The sequence below is a fragment of the Perognathus longimembris genome, chromosome 15 (assembly GCF_023159225.1).
Source record: "Perognathus longimembris pacificus isolate PPM17 chromosome 15, ASM2315922v1, whole genome shotgun sequence".
NCBI classification, from domain to species: domain Eukaryota; kingdom Metazoa; phylum Chordata; class Mammalia; order Rodentia; family Heteromyidae; genus Perognathus; species Perognathus longimembris.
Window position 1 is genome coordinate 57,065,351 of NC_063175.1, and position 23,895 is coordinate 57,089,245.

Sequence of the window (23,895 nt, forward strand, 5' to 3'; positions counted from 1 at the left end):
AAAAGCCGAACGCCTTCTAGAAGAGCCGTCACTCAAGCCTGTAGATGCGCGAAAAACCACCGGATCAAGCACTTGAGTTTAGGGCATGTAAATTCTATCTCAGTTTGTTACTAGAAAGTTTGTCTCTTATTATTTTTTTTTTATCAAAATAACACTGAAGAACTTAATAGGGAGAAGGCCATACCCTCAGTAATTGAGCTCAGTAATATTTGGTGTGAGATCGCAGCAGTCATAAAAAATATAAATGCCACATTAAATAAAGTAAACATGCTAATCTTCCTGCCAGTTCCAAAATGTTCGATGTATCTGGGGTGGCTGGGAGGCGTTGTTTGTACCTCGGTCTGCCCCGGGGCTACCCACGGTCTCGGGGCTCCCGAGCGGGGTTGCCCCCGCCTCCCCGTCATCTCAGAATTCGCCGCGAGAGATGCCAGGAGTATCTGGCATTTTCCTATGGAAAGAGGCCTTGGAAACAAACCGAGTTTGGAGAGACACGTGTGTTTGCAGACAGCCAGCTGTCTCACTAAACAGGAGCCGGAGGGGGGACGGGCCTGGGGCGGTGCGGGGCCGGGCGGGCTCGGGCGGGCCCTGCTGGTCCTCTCGAGAGGGCCACGTGCCAGCCACGCGCTGTCCCCAAAGCATCCGGTGAGGTCGCCGCCTGGCCGTGAGCAAACACAGCAGGACGGAGGGAGGAGGGCCTTCCCGCTTCCACGTCACTCCCTCCAACAGCCCTGGCTCACAGCTCCTGTCAGGGAGAAGAGCCAGCCCAGGGATCGCCTGGGCTGCTTTCCGCTCTGCTCAGGACGCAGCTCCGACGGGCTTGCCTGTCTCTCTCTCTCTCGTGGAGGGGAATCTGCCCATTGCCGACAAGTTTCAAACACACGCACGAACATGGAAGTCTTATCCACTGACTTCATCTGTGAAGACATCTTTGTTTGGGGGATAGACATCCGTCATAGAGGCAATCAATTAGCTCCTTCATAGCTATCCACCAACATTCTATCCTTTCGTTTTCAAATCGGTCAATCAGAGGACTTCCAGAGAACATCTGACCCTTCACCTCAGGCCAAGTCAGTCGTGCAGAAGTAGACTTTATGCACAGTTCTAGGCTGACACTTTGGCTATCTGGTGTGGAAGCGTCTCTGAAGACGCGATTGGGGGTGATTTCTGATCACCTGGGTAAACCTACATCGCAGTGTTAATCCAGTGACACTTTCCAATAAGCAGTCAGTACCAACGGCCCAATCTTCAGAAGTGGCACTGGGCAGACCTGCGTGAGGGCCAAGGATGGAATGCCTTCCTTTCCTTGGCTGGAAAGCTCAAGAATCACTTATGATGAGACACACAGAAAGAACAATATTACTGTGACCGGAACTTACGCACTTACCTAAACGCTAGTGTGTCCGGTGGTATAAGGCTTAGTGCACTACCTGGGAGGAGGGGCATTGACTTTGTTACTCAAGGAGTGTGGCTAGGTAGGAGTCACTACTGTAACGTTCCAGTAACTCACAGTAGAAACGCTTCCTACAGCAGACAGGTCAGCTGAAATCTCTAAAACATTGGAAACGACTCCGTGTACTTGTCCAGTGCACCTCATGTCTGTATCTTTCTGAGTCTTGGATACAGTAACGAAATCATTATGGTTGTGGCAAATGATAGTTAATCATCACACAAAAGGTGTATTTATATCCCAAGTTGGCGTTTTGCTGACGATGTTATGTCTGTTGACCTGAGGTTGGAGGAGCTTTGACTAAAGCGTACTATACAGAGCAGGGAGGGTTTCTAAGAACTTTCACTAAGGTTATGGAGAAAGACAGGTGTATGATGTGAATAATTCAGGGAAATGTTAAGTTAAATGAATTTTCTTTATTAAGGATTTCCCAGAGCCTTTATAAGCTAATCTACATCAAGAATCTCCAAAAGAAACATAGCATGAGATTTCCCAAACTTGTCTGACTCTAGAAATTTCCTTCTTCTCATTTTCTCCATGGAGGGTGGTAGGACCAGTGTTTGATTGAGTAAGGTGTCTAGGTTGGATTCCAGACTTTTGTTATGAAGGCGATGACCATGGGAACACCATTTCTGATGTGCACATACAGATTTATGATCACCTAGGCCTTCCTTTTCCAGTTCCTCCCATGAGCCCTTGCTCCCTGCCTTGTCAGAAACATATAGTTACTGAACTTGAACATGACCAAGTGCAATCATGCTGCTTCTTCAGCTTCAAGGCTAGACTTGCACCCCAACTTCAGCTGGTTTACTGTGGATCAGCTGGTCCTTGTCTCAGCAGCAACCATGCACCCTGCATAAGCCAGCCCTGCTGAAGTGACAGCCCTCAGGTCTCAGGGGTTTATAGCAATAGATATTTGTTTCTCATGGCAAATAGCTCATCCACAAGTCACTGTGTATCTTGCGAGAAGCAGGCTTTTCTGTGACAGAGAGGACCTATGTCGGGAAGTGGTTTTGAAGCTGTTACTCAGGTGTGTTCTGCATCCGGCTGCCCACATTCCTGTGGTCCAGGCAAGCCACAGGGCTAAGCCTGACCATTGGCTACCTTGAGTCACATGGCCATGGGCAGGTGAGCCATCTCTTCCTGAGAAGAGAGAGGGGTAAACAATTGTGACAGGTAATTTGTACCCTGGCCTCACACATCATGTGGGGGACGTTGCCGGAGTGTGCTACCAGCATTTGAATTTTCTTGCTCCGTGCATAAGAAATGTCACTCAAACGCCAAACTTATTCCCCAAGTCCACTCAGATGTCTGAACTCATTGCGCATTTGATTGCTGTCTGTAAATGCAAGATGTTGAAGTTCCAATAAATCAAACCTTCCAGAGCCTAATTCCTAGCAGGAGATAGAATGTGACAACGCGGTCAGCAGCGTGGCCCTCGAACCTGAGACTCCCCCCTTCCTGAGGGCCTCCTGAGGCTCTCCCCAGACGCCATGCTCTTCCTGCCCTGCTCGGCCAACGGCTAACTCTCAGCCGCCTCATTCACCTGGACTTCTTACTTGGCTGTTGACCGGGAAGCGTTACCACGTGTTTTAGCTCCCAGGCAGTGCACAAACCCAGCTCTAAATACCTTCCGTGAGGGCCACTGACATTTTGTTCATGGCTGGGGAACTTAAAGGCCCTTTACCCTTAAAATATTTTTTTTTCTGAATAATTACTTATTTATTGTCCAAATGATGTACAGAGGGGTTACAGTTTCATACGTAAGGCAGTGGGTACATTTCTTATCCAACTTGCTACCTCCTCCCTCATTCCCCCCTCCCCCTCCCCCTTTCACTATCCCATCTTGAGTTGTTCAGTTGGTTTACACCAAACAGTTTTGCAAGTATTGCTTTTGTGGTCATTTGTCTTTTTATCCTTTGTCTCTTGATTTTGATATTCCCTTTCACTTCCCTAGTTCTAATGCCAGTATATACAGTTTCCAATGTACTCAGATAAGATACAGTGATAGTGCGGGTACAACCACAGGAAGGGGATACAAGAGGATCATCAACAATAGAAAATACTGTTTCACATGGCATGTTGAAAGTAATTACAACAGTGATATAACAGTCGTTTCCCTAACATGGAGTTCATGTCACTTAGCATCATCTTATGCATTCATAAGGGCATAGCTATTGGGCTCTTGTGATCCTCTGCTGTGACTAGCCTACACCTGTGCTAATTCTTCCCTATGAGGGAGACCATAGAGTCCATGTTTCTTTGGGTCTGGCTCACTTCACTTAGGATAATTTTTTCCAAGTTCTTCCATTTCCTTACAGATGGGGCAATGTCATTCTTTCTGATAGAGGCATAAAATTCCATTGTGTATATGTACCACATTTAAAATAGTTTTTGAAGGGAAGAGGAAAGGAGGAAAGGAAGGAAGGAAAAAAGCAAGCAAGCAAGCAGGAAAGTGAGACGGAGGACTTAGTCCAGCCACACTGTCTTGTCCTCATGTCGGGAGCTCTCAGAGAATCACTGACAAACACAGGAAACCCAGCTGGCGTGCACTTAGCTGGCGTGCATTTAGTTGGCAGTTAGGAGGGTAGGAGACTTTCCAGGACTTGTGAGTCTGGATTCTGGACTTGATATTTGCCTGGCCCGTGCACCTCCCTTCTAGAAGCCACGCTCACCATGTCAGCTCTGCCAACCCAACGCCCCCGCCCTGGCATCTGCCGCTGGCACCTGGCCCACAGTGTCCGGAGCTCGCCACAACTGCCCCCGTGCCCCCTGCGGTTCCGGACAGGGGTGGCCCAGTTTCCTGGAGTGCACGGTCCTCATTCTCGGTGGCCGCCCGGCAGGGGTGGCGGCAGCAGGTGAGACCGCAGTTGGGCACCTGCTGCCTCTGTGTAGCGTCCCTGCCTGGAGGTGCTTCCCCCCGGGACCTGTGTCTTCCCTGGGCCCCAGGGGAGACAGAGCTGCCCCCGCCCTGTGCTGTGACTCGGTCCTCTCTGGACACAGACTCTCGTCCTTGCCCAGGGGCTGGCGCTCTAGGAGGCCTGGGCGGGGACTGCGTGAGCGGGCTCTGGTGGATGGACTTCTCGCGATGGGCTTCCCGAGGGGGTGCGAGGGAGCCCGCTCCCAGGAGGCAGGGCTGGGGGATTTGTAGGGACACAGCCACGCTACAGTGTCCTTGCTATGTCTCCGTGGTGACTGGAATCTGAGACCCACGCGCCATGTGTGTCAGCTTCTCCGCCTGTGGCATTTCCTTCCCGCCTCCTAGTACCTCCCGCGGTCACCGGCATGGCCCCTGGCTCGTGGGAGCTGCGGTGGCTCACCCGGGAGCCCAGGGGTGGCCGCGGCAGTAACCCGCCAGGCATCTCCATGACAACCAGGGCTCCAAGCTCGTGGATGGCATCTGGCACCCTGTCCTCGTGAAGTTCGTCTCCTCTTTGCCAACTTTGGAGGATGCAGGTGTGATTTCCAAGAGGCAGATGGGGCGCTCCCAGCAGTCAGGGCGTCCTGAGGATTATTCGGATTGCCCTTCTCTGACGGACACTGCACGAGGAGGCGCAACCCCAGCACCGTCGTGCAAGCTTGGGTCTGACAGCGCGATTCCTTGAAAACCTTAAAATAGGCTCTGTCTCCTTGAATGGAGATAAACACCGCCTTATATAATCTAACGGAAACAAAGCAATCGAATTTGTTTTGCTCTTGGCAAAGTATAGACACTTGTCGTTCCACTGGGAGCTGCACTTGGGTTTCCTTTGGCTGAGGAGACAGTCCGGGAGAGTCCACTGTTTCTTTCTTGGAACTTCAAGCAGAGGCTTCTTGGCTGCTCGCTGAATGGTTGGGAAATGGCGGAAGAGGTTGCATTCATTCCCCTGTCATCACAGGACACAAAAGCCACCCCCCCAGGGGCTTCTGGAAGCCCCTGGCAGCCTGAGGGTAATGTGCGCACACCTTACACTTTTGGTGTCTGCTCCTTGGAGAGTGGACGTAACTGTGCTCACCAAATCCCATCCCATCACCTCCGTCGCACCGACGGCTTCTTGCAGCTATGGATGAGTGGACACACACCCACCCTGAGTGTTGGCCTAGAGAAGCCGGTGAAAAGCAGACACGGGAGAAGGGTGGCATAAAAGTGCCCCCAAGAGCACTCGCTACGTGTGCTTAGTACGTGCCTAACAAAAGACAGGCTGGCTCTGAACCGTGATCCTCAGATCTCAGCTTCCCGAGTAGCGAGGATTACTTCCGGTCTTCTGTGCTCCATGGCTGAGCTGGGCGCCAGAGGCTCGGCCAGATGCCACCCACCTCGTTAGGATTTGTGCAGCTGAGCCCCTCGCCGTGCGGTCCGTCGACGCGGTCAGTCCCGGGGCCTCGCCTTCCCGGTGCGTGTTCGTACAGTGGGGAATCTGCACAATGACTTATATTCTTCACCTTTCGGCCTGTCCGGAGGCCGCCGGGGTCTATGAGGAAGGTGTGTTCTCTGGGAATCAACGATCCGTCAGAGTCTCTCGTCGGCTTTCTCCTAGCTGAGGTTGGACTTCCGTGGGCACAGCGGGACCCCGGGGTCACAGGAAAGATCCCCAGAATGTGTGACTCTTCCTTTGGCTTTCTTAAGCAAGACTTTTCTCTGGGTATATTTTTGGAGGGGGGTCGTGGTGATGGCTTTCTTAATGTCCTATCTAACCCTTTTCCAGTTCTCAGGTCTTGAACTGGGGTAAGCTTTTGACATCTCCTTTGAGGAGAAAAGAAGAACACATGCATTTGAGAATATCTGGTGCTTCCAAGACATAAACTAATAAAATTAGCTCAAGAGCATTTATAATAACCTAAGTATTCTACAGTTAAATATAATTTGCATAATCCTAGAATGGAATACGTTTGAGCTTTCAGACAACAATAATAAGATCTGCATTTATTGTTTTATTTTTGGATTGCTTTTGAAAAATTGATTTGGTATTGCTTGGTATGAATAGATCTCCACGAGTAAATTATGATCAAAATTCGATGCCATCATAAATTACATGCATTTTTTTTCCAGCTTTGGTATACAAGACTTTCCATTAAGCTAGCCTCGTATAATATACCTTGGATGTGTTCAAGAAAGCCCTGTAAATTATAGCAAGTATTTAAAATGGTAAGTAGACATTGGAAAAGGCCACATTAGGATTAATGAATGAAGGGGTTCATACTGAAAATGCACTTGTAAATAAATAACATGAAAAGTAAAGATGACACGTTGTTAGGTTGGAGTTACAGGTAGAGGATGGCAATAAATTGCAAGGTGGCAGGGAGTGTTTGTGGAGCTTTGGTGTCACTGAAGGAGTGGTTTCCAGTTTCACCCAGTCTACCCACAGCTGAAGCTTTAACCACCTTCTCCTTCTCCTTTGTCCAAGGTTCTGGGAGGTGGGCTTAACTTTGTGGGATGCCAAAAGAAGACGTGGCTTATTTGGGCTCCTGCTGAAGAGCTGTGGCATGATGAAACTGAGCGGGAACGCTTGGAAAAGTGTCCTGGGTGTATTTAAAGCTACGGCACCCAGTTTAACTAACTCTCTCCTCAGGCATATCAGCTTGCAACGATGCAAATTCTGCTTTCTGGAATTATTCATACATGGAAATGGATATGTGTATGTTATGTACTGCAAGAAGAGAGATTTTTTTTTCTGAGATGTTCATTTTCTCCAGCTTCCAAGGGAATGTAGCACCAATTACGTTATTTGCAGTACCTGTTAGATTTCCCACTTCTGAAGAAGATGACTTCAACTTGAACCACGAGGGGTTTGGTTTTAGAATTTACACAGAGCAGCTACTCTCAGGCAAATGGTAATTATCAGTAGATGAATATAAACTGGATTCTATATCACAGGAAGTATAATCGTGCTGATAGAAAGCTTACAGCGTCCTGTAATGACCTGACATCGAGCCAGAAGCTCCAAGGAGCATAAGAATTCCTCGATTTCAAAAGATGCTTCGAGTCCTGCCTTTTGCTAGAGCAGGGCGGCCTTGGCAGGACTAATCCTCTTGGAGATGGCAATTAGGAAGTTGGGATAAAACTCAAAAGCCAGCTGTTGAAGGCACTGAGAATGAGGAAAGACAGGTAGAACCCGGGGAAGAGTCGACTCTGGATGGAGGGAAAGCCACGGTGTTATTCCTATTCATTCATTCATTGCCCTAGGGCACGCCTCGGTTTGTACCATAGAACTCAGGGAGAAACTCGTAACCTCCACCGGCACGAGAAGTGACTGAGCCTCGCCTGGGGCTAGAAGCACCTGTAACGGTGAGAGGGACTTCAGAAACGACGAGTACAGAGCAAGGGAAGGCGTGACATTGTCCAAAAAGAAACATATCCATTGCCTGACTGATGTGAATGTAGACCCTCTGCATCGCGCCATTGTAATAACCACCAAAAAATTTAAAAGAGAAACTAAGGCCACAGAGAGCCCCGGATTTTGCATAAACAGCTCCCTTGTTCTGGTTTACTGCTGAAGGGATAGTTGTGGAGGACTCTCTTTGCTAGGAAGCAGAAAATAACAACTGCAAGGCAGAGATTGATCAGTCTCCCTGCTGTCCACTTCAAGGAAACTAGAGTTTTGGAGTCTGATCTCAGTTTGGGTTGGCTGAGGTTGACAGCAAAAATTGATTTGCTTCAGGAGAACATAACAGAATCCAGAATCTCTACAGCCTCTATGATCGAATTTTTTTTTTTAAAAGTTACTAGTAAAACATTTATTAGCAATACATAGCAATACAGAGAGATCCTGGAAAATTCCAGCTGGGGTCAAGAAAAATGGATGCTGCCGTACTCCAGATGTTGAATCTATCAGTTACGAATTCTGAAGCATTTATAAATATGTCCGAAGGCTCCTAGGGAGAAATACGGTGGTCACAGGTGCATAGGTGAGAACTTTCAGCACATAGACAAACACTATGAAAAGAAATGGGAGACTCAGAATGGAAAAGTACATTGTTGAAAAGAAATTTTTTTTTAATTGCTGAGTGGACAAGAGCAGTGCTGGAATCAGAAAACCAGTGGGACAGGCTCAAGCCAGCGAGGCAAAGCCAGGTGTGAAACAGCCGCTCCTACAGCCCCCAGGACCCCACCCCCCCAGCCCTACAGCCCCCAGGACCCCACCCCCCCAGCCCTACAGCCCCCAGGACCCCACCCCCCCAGCCCTACAGCCCCCAGGACCCCATCCCCCCCCAGCCCTACAGCCCCCAGAACCCCCCCCAGCCCTACAGCCCCCAGGACCCCCCCCAGCCCTACAGCCCCCAGGACCCCCCCACCCCCAGCCCTACAGCCCCCAGGACCCCCACCCCCACCCCAGCCCTACAGCCCCCAGGACCCCCACCCCCACCCCAGCCCTACAGCCCCCAGGACCCCCACCCCCACCCCAGCCCTACAGCCCCCAGGACCCCACCCCCACCCCAGCCCTCCGCCTGAGGACCCCGAGTGGAAGACAGAACTTGGCGGCGCGAGTCCTGCGGCCAGAGCGAATGTCACCGCCGCCAGGACAGAGTGTCCCCGCTGGCCCCTCCTACGATGTCACCGGAAGGTCACGGCACCTCCGCAGCACTCCTCCCAGAAAGCCTGGGTCACGGGGAACCTCAGTGTTTGGTCCCCAGCTCAGCAGAGATAGGCAGAGAGGGTGGCCTGTGTTCTTTGACATGATCATCAAAGAAGGACACAGGAGGAGCTCGGGGCGGATGAGAGGGGGCAGAGTAGAGGGGCCAGCAGGGGCACCTGCACCCTCGAGGGGTCCCCGGGGAGGGTGGGAACTTAGAGTCCCTCAGGGAGGCAATGGACGCAGCCCTAACACTGACCACAGGGTGGAGAGTCCTGTCACTCCACTGCTAAGCAATGGATTTTGAGAATGGTGCTACAATCACACAAGAGAAGGCCCCTGGGCTGAGTGGATGCCCATTCGGGTAATCAGGGGTAAAGAGACTCGGAGATGCCAAGTTATTGTTGCCCCTTCTTTTTGCTGACATGGCACATTCTTCATTTAAGCATACGTTTGATACCAACTCCTTAACATAATTTCAGGTTCTAGTGTTCTTTCTTTTTTTTTTTTTTTTTTTGCCAGTCCTGGGGCTTGAACTCAGGGCCTGGGAACTGTCCCTGAGCTTTTTTGGCTCAAGGCTATTGCTATACCACTTGAGCCACAGCACTGCTTTTGGTTTCTTCTTCTTTCTTCCTCCTTCTCCTCCTCCTCCACCTCCTTCTTCCTCTTCCTCCTCCTCCTCCTCCTCCTCCTCTTCCTCCTCCTCCTCCTCCTCTTCCTCCTCCTCCTCCTCTTCCTCCTCCTCTTCCTCCTCTTCCTCCTCTTCCTCCTCCTCCTCCTCCTCCTCCTCCTCCTCCTCTTCCTCCTCCTCCTCCTCCTCCTCCTCTTCCTCCTCCTCCTCTTCCTCCTCCTCTTCCTCCTCTTCCTCCTCCTTCTTCTTCCTCTTCCTCCTCCTCTTCCTCCTCTTCCTCCTCCTCCTCCTCCTCTTCCTCCTCCTCCCCCCCCTTTCTTAACCTCTCCTTCTTTATAGTTAATTCAACATAAGAGTTTCATCGATTTTCTGGCTTGGGCTGGTTTGAACTGCTGTCCTCAGATCTCAACCTCCTGGGTAACTAGGGTTGTAAAGGTGAGCCTGTGGTGCTCTACTTAATTGTTCAGTTTTTATATATGCAAGTAAACTACTTTGATTATATTCATCCTCATTTACCCTCTTAGCCTTTCCTTCTCCTAGATAGAATCTCTACTTTCTAGTCATTCTTTTTTGTACGTGTGTATTTACTTGTACTAGGGAGTTTCATATGCATTTATAATATTTCAATCAGATTAATCCTCTCCATTGTTTTCTCTTTCCAAGTCCCCTAAAAACTGTTGAAATTTCATTGAGATTCTTGATGCCATCTCTAGACAGTCAGAATGTCCTTCGAAGTCACCCTCCACCGACCTCGTTTCCTTCTTCCCTTTGCCTCATCCTGGTAGTTAGAATCATAGTTAGCCAATCTCTCTCTCTCTCTCTCTCTCTCTCTCTGTGTGTGTGTGTGTGTGTGTGTGTGTGTATCAATGGACATGTGCATGTCCATTAAAATGCATATCTATCTTTTCAGTGTTTGCTTTCTGAACTTGGTTTATCTCACTCAACATCATGCCATCAAATTGTTCTTAATGGTTGAAAATAAATGCCTCTCTTTTTCTCTGTCTTTTACTCTCTTTCTTTTTGTGAAATTATAGAACAACTGTAGTAAGATGTAAATTTGTGACTCTGAGTAAATAACATATGAATGTTCCTTGTGTTTGTCTTATAAATTCTCTACAACATTGAATGCATGTCAAAATAACATGTTACAATTAAAAGTAAATAAGTAATTGATTTCACTTGGGCTCCTTTCTTGTAGAACCAGTGACTTCCAATGTCTTCTTGTTCTTGACACACTACATTTGCACAATGCAGCCTTTCTTCCTTGACAATTTATCTTGACTCAGCTTAACAACCACCTTCCCTTTCACGTTTCTATCACTTGGCTCTGCTGCCTGGGCTGAGTACTGTTATTACTTGTTACTTGCTGTGTACTCCCGCTCCTCTGTGTGCAAGGATACTGAGTGGTAGTCACATCCCAGAGTAGATACAGAAAAGACTGAAGAAGATATTCACCGAAACTTTCTTAGAATTTGTGAAATGAATGAAGGAATGTCGAAGTTCCTCTAAAAAGGTTATAACTTATTCTGGACCCTTAAATATACCGTGTCACATGTAAATTCTTTCTTCTTGTCTTCTCATTTCCTCAGTCTTTGCTGTGCCTGGCTTGGAAGGTGGCTACCATCCACCGCAGGGTAGAGTGCGGTGTTTACTCAAAGCACCTTCACTAGTAGTTCCAGGCACTGGTGGCACTCAGCCCGGGAAGGACTCGGGTGGTGTGTGCAGAAGGCATTCCGAGGCCCATAGGGTGCGTCTGTGAGGATGCAGGACTCGTCCATGAGGGAGTTTCTTCTCTGGGCCTGCTCGGGGACGGCTCCGTGTAAAACCTTGCTCACCCAACGGATACCGTGTGCTACCCTGTTTGCCAAAGGCCGACAAGACTCAGCAGGAAGACAACAGAAGCCTCCTTCCTTCTCTATCCTCATGGAGCTTGTGTTTTGTGGGAGAACCAAGCAAAAAATTTAAAAACAAACACTGTGACAGGTAGCGACAGATGCTATGGGGAAAGGGTGTAATGGGCTGGTCATGGAGGAGGTGAACTTCAGAGAGGCCAGGGACAGTGACATTTGATTGAGACGTGACTGCAAAGAGACCACGTGACTTGTGGGAGTTGAAGGGTGGGGGGCAGCCATGAGGGGGTGAGCCACCCTGGTGGAGGTGGAGGATAGGGGGTGGAGAGGAGAGTTAGAGAGGTGCCGAGGGGTTCCAAAAACACTGGATGGGACGGGAGGCGCTGGAGAGCTCTGGTTGATGTCGCCCTCGCTTCCACTCCAGGAGGCGCCGCCAGGTTTGGAGCAGGACACAGGTGTGATCTGGGGATTAGTCACACAGAGGACAGGAAGCCGTGGCCAGCATCTCTGCGCCAGTGTTAGCGGCGTGGGCCAGGGAGGGTGCAGGGGAGAGGGCACAGGCGGTGAGACTCTGAGGTGTGCTTTGAAGGAAGAGAAAACCAGATTAGCTTGTTGGGCCAAAGCACAGTGGGAAGGAAAGGCAGCGGCTGCTCGAGATCACCAAGTGTTCTGTCTGAGAAGCTGAAAGAAAAGAGTTGCTGTCCATGGCCGTAAGAACACGATGAGGAGCCAGTCTGGGAGATAGGTAGAGGTGAGGACTAGTGTCCAAGGCGGAGGGGGGGGGTCCAGGGCGCAAGTGGGGGGCCAGGGCACGAATGAACCTGCGGAACAGGACAAAGAGAACCAGCCTAGTTAGGAAGGAGAAGAGAGTGAAGGTGAGCCCGGGGCCCAGGAGAGGAGTGTGGCCAAGATTCCCATGAAGTCACCAGGCTCTGAACAGGGGCGGTGTGTGGAGGGAGGGATTCCTTCTGGGGAGGGGCGGTGTGTGGAGGGAGGGAGGGATTCCTTCTGGAGAGGGGTGGTGTGTGGAGGGAGGGAGGGATTCCTTCTGGAGAGGGGCGGTGTGTGGAGGGAGGGATTCCTTCTGGGGAGGGGTGGTGTGTGGAGGGAGGGAGGGACTCCTCCTGGAGAGGGGCGGCGTGTGGAGGGAGGGAGGGATTCCTCCTGGAGAGGGGGGTGTGTGGAGGGAGGGAGGGATTCCTCCTGGAGAGGGGGGGTGTGGAAGGAGGGATTCCTTCTGGGGAGGGGCGGTGTGTGGAGGGAGGGAGGGACTCCTCCTGGAGAGGGGCAGTGTGTGGAGGGAGGGATTCCTTCTGGGGAGGGGCGGTGTGTGGAGGGAGGGATTCCTTCTGGGGAGGGGCGGTGTGTGGAGGGAGGGATTCCTCCTGGAGAGGGGGGGTGTGTGGAGGGAGGGATTCCTTCTGGGGAGGGGCGGTGTGTGGAGGGAGGGAGGGATTCCTTCTGGAGAGGGGCGGTGTGTGGAGGGAGGGAGGGACTCCTTCTGGAGAGGGGCGGTGTGTGGAGGGAGGGAGGGACTCCTTCTGGAGAGGGGCGGCGTGTGGAGGGAGGGAGGGATTCCTTCTGGAGAGGGGCGGCGTGTGGAGGGAGGGAGGGATTCCTTCTGGAGAGGGGCGGCGTGTGGAGGGAGGGAGGGATTCCTTCTGGAGAGGGGCGGTGTGTGGAGGGAGGGAGGGACTCCTTCTGGGGAGGGGCGGTGTGTGGAGGGAGGGAGGGATTCCTTCTGGAGAGGGGCGGTGTGTGGAGGGAGGGAGGGACTCCTTCTGGAGAGGGGGGGTGTGTGGAGGGAGGGAGGGATTCCTTCTGGGGAGGGGCGGCGTGTGGAGGGAGGGAGGGACTCCTCCTGGAGAGGGGCGGCGTGTGGAGGGAGGGAGGGATTCCTTCTGGGGAGGGGCGGCGTGTGGAGGGAGGGATTCCTTCTGGAGAGGGACGGTGTGTGGAGGGAGGGAGGGATTCCTTCTGGGGAGGGGCGGTGTGTGGAGGGAGGGATTCCTTCTGGGGAGGGGCAGCGTGTGGAGGGAGGGATTCCTTCTGGAGAGGGGCGGCGTGTGGAGGGAGGGATTCCTTCTGGAGAGGGGCGGCGTGTGGAGGGAGGGATTCCTTCTGGAGAGGGGCGGTGTGTGGAGGGAGGGATTCCTTCTGGGGAGGGGCGGTGTGTGGAGGGAGGGACTCTTCCTGGAGAGGGGCGGCGTGTGGAGGGAGGGATTCCTTCTGGGGAGGGGCGGTGTGTGGAGGGAGGGAGGGATTCCTTCTGGGGAGGGGCGGCGTGTGGAGGGAGGGACTCCTCCTGGAGAGGGGCGGCGTGTGGAGGGAGGGACTCCTTCTGGGGAGGGGCGGCGTGTGGAGGGAGGGACTCCTTCTGGGGAGGGGCGGTGTGTGGAGGGAGGGATTCCCTCAGGCCTTGGTCACTGAGCTGGCTGGCAGAGTGCAAGGGAAGCATGTGGAGTTTGCCACTTTTCCGACCTTCTTTTGGGGAGCCTGGCTGTGTCTTGAAGTCCTGGCCTGTGAGGGCCGGCGGGCAGGTGTTCCCTTGTCTCCCCTGCCCTTCAAAATGAAGCAAATCCTCACAGACACAGGACGAGGCGGGAGTGCTGGCGATTAAGCTAAAGAATTCTCTCTGACCCTCCGGAGGCCCAGACGCTAAACATATTTCTCCATTTAGGCAGGTACTTGTGCTGAGTTATTAGGAAAAATGCAGCGAAAGTTTAGTTCACCTTCAGGGCCACCTTCATGCCTCCCCGTCCAAGCGAGCTGGTATTTATCTCATTGGGGAACTGACGAAATAAGTAAGTGGGCAAGGAGCAGAATGGAACGCAGGCCTGAGCACCACCCGGTAATTGATCGCATCTGTCCCCAAGTGCCCCATTATCCCTGGGCAGCCCGGCTTACGTGCTGAACACAAGTGCTCTCCCCGGGGGGTCCCTGGGGGAATCTTCTGGAACCGGCCTGGCCTGGCCCGGGCCTGGAGTGGTTCAGGACCAGGGCCCAGTGTGAACGGCGTCCTGCAGCCCAGAAAGCAAATCCCAGGATGAAGCGCGGCTGCGGCTTTCGGGTCGCGGATCCCCCCCGTCTGCAATGACCTTGGTGGGTTCTCAGGCCTTCCCGTCCAGTTCCGAGGCCGGTGAGCTCGGATCCGCCCTAAGGACGCCCGGGGCGGCTTCGTCGTGGGAGCACCCTGGAGCCTCACGCCGGGCGGAGCACCCGTGTGACCGGGCGGAGGCGTGGGTCGCGTCACCTCCCTGGGGAGCAGCCCGCTTATCTCCATGACTTCTCCACCTAGATGCTGACGGAGCTCTCGCCCCCCGGCCATCGTAAGGCCTGGCTCACTTTTTCTGATAGACGGCCGCGGATCTGTCGGTCGGCCAGGGTTTCCTGTGCCTCTCCTTCCCGCTCTTCCTAAAGCTTTATCCACCACGGGGGCAGATCGCCCCCCTTCCCTGGGCTGCTTAGGTCATTCAGGAAGCGGTTTGCTTTGAAATCGCTCTTCCTCAGACCTTCCGGGATTTTCCCCGTAGACCCAGCCCGTGAACGACGCGTCCGGCTTGGCAAGAGCCGCGGGTGCACAGCTCCTTCCATGGGGCAAACCACTCGGTACGGAAGGAGACTTCCGCTCAGGTCCCTCAGGATTCTAGAAGCTTCCTTTGTCCGGGCTCAAGGGTGCACCAATTCTCACTTGTTTCTTGTCTCATCACAAGGCGTGTCCTGGTCTCTAGGTTCTTCAGAGCCATGGCTCCAAATTCTCCAAGATAGCCAACGTTCCTCTTTCTTTGGTGTTCAGGAGTGTGAAGCAGATAGCTCTAAAGGAATTTAAGTCGCCGTCATAAATCTACAGTGATTTTAGAAAGATATATAATACTCCTAAATGATGACATATTTCCAGAAGGTCAGTAAAACATTCCCGAGTGATATACGGCCCGGCCATTGTGTCTCTGCGGTGGACACGGAACATGTACGGTATTTTATGAGGATTATTGGCCATATCTTTTGTTTTTAATCTGCAACTAAAGAGGCTGGCCACACAGAAAATTGGCCTGGAAGGGGGAAAGTACAGGGTTTGTGATTTGCTGTCAGATTTAAAGGCTGATGGGTGGCCGGGGTAGGGGGGAAAGGCAAGGGAGGAGAGGTGGGCCATCGGATCCGAGAACGGGCCCAGCATTTAAAAGCAATTCTCTGTGTGGATGTGGATGCATGTGTGTAGATAGATTGGCAACCTGTTCTGTATATTAACTAAATTTGTAATGTTAATCACTGGTAGGGGGAAAAACAGCCTAGAACAAAACAAAGCCAAACACACAGAGGCAGATTTACAAAATACTCTAAGCGCCACCATTCCCCAGAGATCGCCGTCTGTGGCTGCTGCCTTGGGAGGAGGAAGGCGGGGAGGGCTGCAGCTGTTAAGCAAAGCCAGCAGCCGTCGTGCTCCACGGGCTGGGAAATGCAATTAAAGCTGCTTACGCCTGTGCGTGTATCTGGCCCCTGCCGGGAGCCCAGGCCGCGCAGGGCAGGGGAGAGGCCGCCCGGGCCGCCTCGGTGGGGCCGGAAGGGCGAGGAGGCTCTCCCCTTCCCCTGCGAGCCAACGGGCCGCGTGCTGCTCGCTCGGAGTCCGAGATGGCACCGCGCCTCACACATCTGGAGGAAGAGAGAGGCGCGCGGCACCTGCAGACGGCCCGAGACCCGAGGCCGCGGAGGAGCGCGGTGCCGGAAGGCTCCGAGGAGCCGCGGGGGGCTCCCGAACGCCGCGCCGCAGAGGGGGCTTCTCCCCCTTCCCGAGGGGACTCGCCTGCACTCGCGGTCCGACCCCCCACCCTCCCTTTCCTCCCCGGCGTCTCCCGCGCACCCCGGCCCCCGCCCGTGGGGAAGGGGACCCGCCGGGCAGGCCCACGCGGGGGGTGCTGGGAACGGACGGAGGCCGCCCAGCTGGGAAGGTGATTTTCCTGAAAACCGCACTGGAAAACGTTCATCCTCCCCAGGGCCGTCACGTCACACAGTGTGGCGTCACGGCGGGGCGGCTGTGTGTGTGACCCGTGCTACGCACTCACTACTGGGTGACCTCGGTGCGGCTGTGTGTGTGACCCGTGCTACGCACTCACTACGTGTGACTTTGGTGCGGCTGTGTGTGACCGGTGCTACGCACTCACTGCTGTGTGACTTCAGTGTGTGTGTGTGTGTGACCCGTGCTATGCACTCACTACGTGTGACCTCGGTGTGTCTGTGTGTGTGACTGGTGCTACGCACTCACTACTGGGTGACCTCGGTGTGTCTGTGTGTGTGACCGGTGCTACGCACTCACTACTGGGTGACCTCGGTATGTCTGTGTGTGTGACCGGTGCTACGCACTCACTACTGGGTGACCTCGGTGTGTCTGTGTGTGTGACCGGTGCTACGCACTCACTACTGGGTGACCTCGGTGTGTCTGTGTGTGTGACCGGTGCTACGCACTCACTACTGGGTGACCTCGGTGTGTCTGTGTGTGTGACCGGTGCTGTGTGACTTCAGTGTGTCTGTGTGTGTGACCGGTGCTACACACTCACTGCTGTGTGACCTCGGTGTGTCTGTGTATGTGACCCGTGCTATGCACTCACTGCTGTGTGACTTCAGTGTGTCTGTGTGTGACCCGTGCTACGCACTCACTACTGTGTGACTTCAGTAAGGCTGTGTGTGTGACCCGTGCTACGCACTCACTACTGTGTGACTTCAGTAAGGCTGTGTGTGTGACTGGTGCTACGCACTCACTAGTGGGTGACCTTGGTGTGGCTGTGTGTGACCGGTGTTGCACACTCACTACTGGGTGACTGACTTCGGTGGCATCGTGTTCCCCAAGGGCACGCCGTGTCCTATACCGTCTTACTTCCATGGATTGCAAATCACACGAGCGTGCGTGTTTTCAGCTCTGCCATCTGGGACCACTGTGTGTCTGTGAGTGTGTGCAGGTAGGCATGAGTGTGTGCGTGCACGTGCATGTGTGTAAGCCCATGGGCGAGTGCGTGTGCGTGTGCATGAGCCCGTGGGCACACGCGTGCATGTGCTTTCAGGCGTGTGTAAGTGCGTGGCTGTGTCGGACCCGCAGAGCCCTGGCTTGCTCCGCGGCACTGGTGGGGGGAAGATTCAGGAGCCGGCGGGAGCGGGAGCCTCGGGGCACCCCCGAAACGTGCCCGGAGCGGGGCTGAGCGCTGCTTAGGAACAGGGGCCTTAGTAAAGTGCCTGCCTGTGAATTTCAACTCATCAGCCCTCACGATCTCCCTGCGGTTCAGCCTCACGCCCGGTCTCCCTCCCCGCAGCCTCAACGCCCCGAGAGCGGCAGACAACCTGTGGGGTTGCTCCAACCGCTCCCTGCTTGTCCAGAGTTAATTGGCCTTAATTAGACATGAATACTAATTGAGGGAGGACCATCCCTTCCACAGGAATCCAGGGAGCGAGCGCCAGCTTTGTGGGGTTCGCGCGGGCGCTGAGGGGGATCGGGCTGCCTGTTTGGCTGTGAGCTGTGCTCTGGTCACGAGCTCGAGGGCCATGTGCCTCGTGGGCCCGTGTCTGCCTGCGAATTGTGGATCCAGGAAAGTCACCCCACCTCCTACGAGTCCGTGGACCAGGACGGCTCTCCCTGAGGGAGTCAGAAAGGGAAGAATTCCACGCGCTGTCCCCACCGAGGCTAAGAGAACTTCCTTGCGACCCAGCCCAACCACACGCTGGTCTTCTTCTCCATGGTGCTGTTTTGAAATACCGGCTTTAAAGCGTCCCCCGAGTCCTATACGGCACCCGTGACGATCACAATATCACAGAGGGAATGCGTGGCTCTGCGGGCCCGAGTGGGGATTTGTGACATGCCACGGCTTGATGCACAGGTGCAAGGCAAGGTTCTGGGCAGGCGACAGCATCTCACCGCAGCCGTCAACCCGGGGTGCGGCCCCGCCCGGCCAGGCAGCCACCGCAGCCACGCTGGAACGGGAGCGGCGCACGCTGCCCGCACGGAGCCACAGCGTGAAACGTCACCTGGCTCTTGATGTGACGGGCAGTCCTGCTAGGAGTGATGGGACCGCATAAAAACTATTGTGAATATGGGGAATATGGTAATTAAAGAAGAATATTTCAATCCCGAATCATGTATTATGGGGAAAAAAAATCACAGCTCTTCCCAAATGCCATTTGAGGGGCGGGGGAGAGTAAGAAGGACACAGGGTAGGGATATCAATGAGTATCATTTTTTTGGTCAGTCGTGGGATTTGAACTCAGGGTCTGGGCGCTGTCCCTGAGCTCTTTCGCTCAAGACTAGGGCTCTATCACTTTGAGCCACAGCTCCACTTCCGATTTTCTTGCAGTGAATTGGAGATGCAGTTAATTGGAGTCTCACAGACTTTCCTACCAGGGCTGGGTTTGAACCGCGATCCTCCGAGCTCAGCCTCCGGAGTGGCTAGGATGACAGGTGAGAGCCACCAGCGCCTGGTCCCTATGAATATTGTTTATCGATGACCCCTTCATTTTCTAAAGTACTAGCTAATGTAATTAATTTAGTGCGCAGTAAACCTATTGGGTTGCTTAGGTATGAGCTTTTTTTTTGTTGTTGTTGTTGTTTTTTTTTTTTTTTTTTTTGGCCAGTCCTGGGGCTTGGACTCAGGGCCTGAGCACTGTCCCTGGCTTCTTCCCGCTCAAGGCTAGCACTCTGCCACTTGAGCCACAGCGCCGCTTCTGGCCGTTTTCTGTATATGTGGTGCTGGGGAATCGAACCTAGGACCTCGTGTATCCGAGGCAGGCACTCTTGCCACTAGGCTATATCCCCAGCCCTATGTATGAGCTTTTAATTTTTGTTTTTGCACGTCTTCTGTGGTTCGGGCGCTCATATTGAGCAACTCCGAGGGACAAGGGTCCGCTTTGCTGGGTGTCTCCACATGCTGCCCTGTGCGGAACCTCGATCCGCTACCCAGCCCTCAGTGTCCCTGGGCCCTGTCCTCCCCTCGGGCCCTCTCTGGAGCGCTCTGACCTCCGTTTCCCCCCATGTCTCTCCTCCGGTCCCAGCTGCCTTCGATGTGGTGCGGCAGCCCGCCCTCCTCCAGCGTCCCTGGCTTCCCTCGGCTCTGAGGGCTCCCGGGACATCTTGTCAGGTGGGTGCCCCTCCCCCTGGGACAGCGAGGAGGGGGAGGGGAGACCCCGGGAACGTGGGGGAGGCATGTGCTTGGACACGACTGCAAGAACAGCAACAGCAACAGCAGCCACCGCAGCCCTGAGACCTGTGTGTGAGTTAGAAGTAGAAATCAAATAGGAGAGGGAAGAAAAAGAACTTGTTGATTATGAAAGACTCCGTTTACCTAGAAACGCGACCGTAGCAATCTTGCTGCAATAGTGGAAGCGGGGGTGGGATGGGGGAGCAGAACGGGAACACAGAGCAGAAAAGAGGCGGCCGCGTCAACGCCTGATCTCCCCTCCCTGAGAACCGGGCCGGCCGTCACCTCCCCACGGACAGACGCTCACGAACGTCCCGCGACGACGCCTGGTCTCAGAACCGTGCACGCGGTGTTTGTTATGAAACTTGGTAAGCGGAGCAATAGCTCAAGGTTAGGCGGTGGCTTGTGACTTGGACAGAAATGCCACCCGCATTCCAGGCGTGGCTAACAGCTTTGCTCAACCCACCATCGCCAAGCCCGAGTAAAGCAGGGGACAGAACGAGAAAACGAGAAAAGCACCGGCAGACTCGCAGCCCCACGGGCAGGAGTCTCCTGGGGCGAATCGTTTGGGAACGCGTGATCGAGCATTTTCAAGTTTTTCAACTCTATGTTTTGGTTTACTATCAACGTTAAAGCCATCTTTAAGAAGATCACACAAAGATCGGACAAAATAAATGACATGTTAAACTTACTTTTGTTCACAGCAATGGGAAAAACTCCAAGTTTAGAAAAGCACTCAGAGTCAAGAAGTAACGGATCGCCGGTCGTGTGACTGACTAGTTTCTCATTTATTCAGCAGTATGGAGCCCTCCCCGCCTAGGTAGAGCTCCCTAAATACAATCACCCGGAAAAACTGTCTACTGATGGACGCTAACACTTGGACAGAAGGGGAAAAGGAAATAGTATATTTGCAGATACTCCAGAAAGCTCCTTGTCAGCTACGAGGGAAGAGCTCCCAGCTTGCTGATGGAGACGCAGGGCAGGCCAACGTGTGAGGCTGAGATTCCAGTGGCCACAGCTTCAGGGCCCCCGGGCCCCCCGTGTGAGCGGAAGGAATCTGGGTGCCGTGGCACGCGCCGGTCACCGCAGCAATGACGGAAGCCGTAACGTGCGTGGGTCCTGGTCGGAGCCCATGCTTGGGTTGCAAGTGAGACTGAAATCGTACTGAATCTGAATCTGAGCAGTGCTCACCTAGCAAGCATGAAGCCTGGGGTTCAAACCCCGGCACCCCCCCAAACCCACAAGGCCTAACCCCAACCCTATCACAACAACCGCCCACAAAACAAGTCTAGAGATGGTCCACAAGTTAAGCAGGTTCAAACAAAGTAGCAACGTTAGGGAAAACAGGGGCAAGGGGAAGAGGGGGAACTTCTTCCTGAGACACAAACTTGACAGGCCCTGGAGGCTGGGTCAGACATGGACGCGGCGGTGAACTGACAGCATCGTAGCTACTATACCAATGCCGAATCTCCGGCTTCACGAATTGCACCATGCTTATAAAGTCATGGGAGGGCAATGGTTTCCACCAAGGGTGATCTCCTGCCCCCCGGGACACGAAGGGAGGTCCCCAGGCATCTTGATTCTCAGAGTGGGGGTTGTGGCTCTAATGGCAGCCAGTGGGTAGGGCCTGGAAAGGTTGCAGGGGAAGCTGTGTGAAGGACATACGTGAACTTCTGCCCTGTGCGTGTGTGCACACATGCATACACGTGCATACACACATACATATACACACACGCATGCATGTATACATACACACACGTACACATGAACACACATGCACACATATGTATACACACAGGTGTGCATGCATGTACACACATGCATATACGTGTTTATACACGTCTATGGACATGAATACACCTATGTACACACGTGTACATGCACACATACGTATAAACACATAGTCATCCTACACAAATGCATATACATGTACATACACACATACACATTTATACACATATATACACACATATGACAGCCAATACCTTGAGGAGAAATTCCACAGGTGCTGGCGTGTTTCTCTGAGCCTTTCTTTTCTCCATATTTTGACCTCTTGAGCTCCATTTGTCTCAGGAGTCATGAAGTTGCGCTTGTGAATTTTTCTCTTCGGCGCCGTGGGATGCTCGGCTCCCCCGTGACTTCTCAGGAGTCAGCGCAGCCAAGACTCGGCAAGAGCGGTGTCCACGCCCTTCACGGAGTACCACTTTCCCCGCGGTCTCCGCCCTCCGTGCTGGTAGCACTGACAAGACCTACGAGCCAGAAGCAACACCAACCCACATCTCCAGATTTTCTCCAGTGGGAGCACCGGTCTTCTACGAGTTACTCAGTGATGGCTGAAAGCTGGCTTTCCTTGCCATCACAGGTGACAGTTTTCGAGTTATAATTTACATCATATGAATCCACTTGGGTAATTCAACCCTGTTACCAAGTGACATGACTACCACGATGATCCAGAACCCTCCCTTCACCCAAGCACAGGTGTGAGTGCCCTTTTACCCTTACCTTCATTTCTACCCCAGCTGCAGACAACCATCTGTGTACTTTCTGTCCTGGAGTGCTACCTTTTCTAGACTTTCCATACTGATGCAGTTCTTCAGGATATGGACTTCTGTGATAGCAATTTCCGCTTAGAATATTGCTTGGGAGGTTCACCCACGCTATAGCTTATATCTATACCTAATCCTCTTTGCCAAATGCTATCACCTATCTATATCTAAATATTATATTTTGTCATCTGTGTATAGACCTTTGGATTGTTTCTACTTTCTGGTCATGAATAATGCAACTGTGGACTTTGGTGCACAAGAATTTGTGGGGACGCATTTTCTTCATCTCGGAACAGAACCACGAGGTCTTTAGATAGAGTGTGGTTAATGTGTTTAGACATGGATAAGTTGTTTATGAGGATATTTCAGTTTGCATCCCCTCCCCCCCCCATGCACACAGGTACCAATTCCTCCCTGTCTTCACCTACATGTAGTTTTGCCATTATGGAAGTCTCAGTGGTACCTGATTGTGACCCCATTTACATTGATCTCATCATGATTCTCATTGTGAATCTCTCTTCACGTATATAGGGGCCCTTTGGGGTATCTTCTTTGAGGGAATTTCTACTTGAATCTTTCATGTATTTTTAATGGAAAGACTTTCTTGTATACTCTGGTACAAATCATTTTCAAGATATCCAATTTGCAAATATTTTCTTCCAAGTGAGTGACTTGTCTATATGAAAGGTATATTCAGAAATAAAATGATTTTAGTGTTGGTTAAAAGCTATTTCTTAGCTTTTATTTTTACTACTTGTGCTCATGGTGATTATCAAAGTTCTAATAGATCTTACATTTGGGGAATGGTCCACTTTGTCTTGGTTTGTATTCATGGTGTGAGGAAAGGGTTTATCAAAATCAGTCTTTTTCCCTTGTAGATATATCAAAGTCCCAGAACACATTGTTGAAAATCTTCCAATTTCAACTGCCATCACTGACTGCATTTCCAATTTGTTCTGGTATGAAAGGGACATTTTTGATGTGTTGTCTTAATGTGCTTTACTGAACAATCTTGACTTTTTTTCTTTATGGCAAATAAGTTAATTGGAGTTTTTTTTTAACATATTTCTTCTTTATAATTGTGTTTAAAGTATTTTATTTTATTTAATTGGTTTGGAATCCCACAGTGATACTAGGTGAATTGAGCGATTCTTGTCTGATTCTTGACTTCTGTGGAATGCCTCTGGGGTTTCACCATTTAGCATAAAATATCTGCTGCTGATTTTGAAAGATTTTGCTTAGTCTGTTTAGGAAATTTCTTGCTCTCTCAATTTATTATATATTTCTATAAACAGAAGCAGCTGTTAAATTCTATTCAGAGCTTTTCTATTTTGCATCTGTTGAAATGCTTATGGGAAATTTCTCTTTTTAAGAACTAATACAATAAATCATGCTAACAGACTTCCTGTATTTGAACTACAGTGTGAAACGAACTCACTTTCCAGAATGTTATCCATTTAAAAAGAAAATCAACACGTGAATTCTCAAAATTTCTTTAATCTTTATTAACTTCCGTGAGTGTCTATTTTCCGGCTTTTCTCCTTGCATGTGGCTCTCTCTCAGTACTGTACTGGGTCCGCACGTTTCCTTGCCAAGCTCTCCAGGCTGTTCTAGGCGATCACACAGTGGGGCTGACTGGAAATTTTAGAAGATCATGTTGTCACCTATTTCCCTTGAAACGCTGTTCCACGCGTTGATCT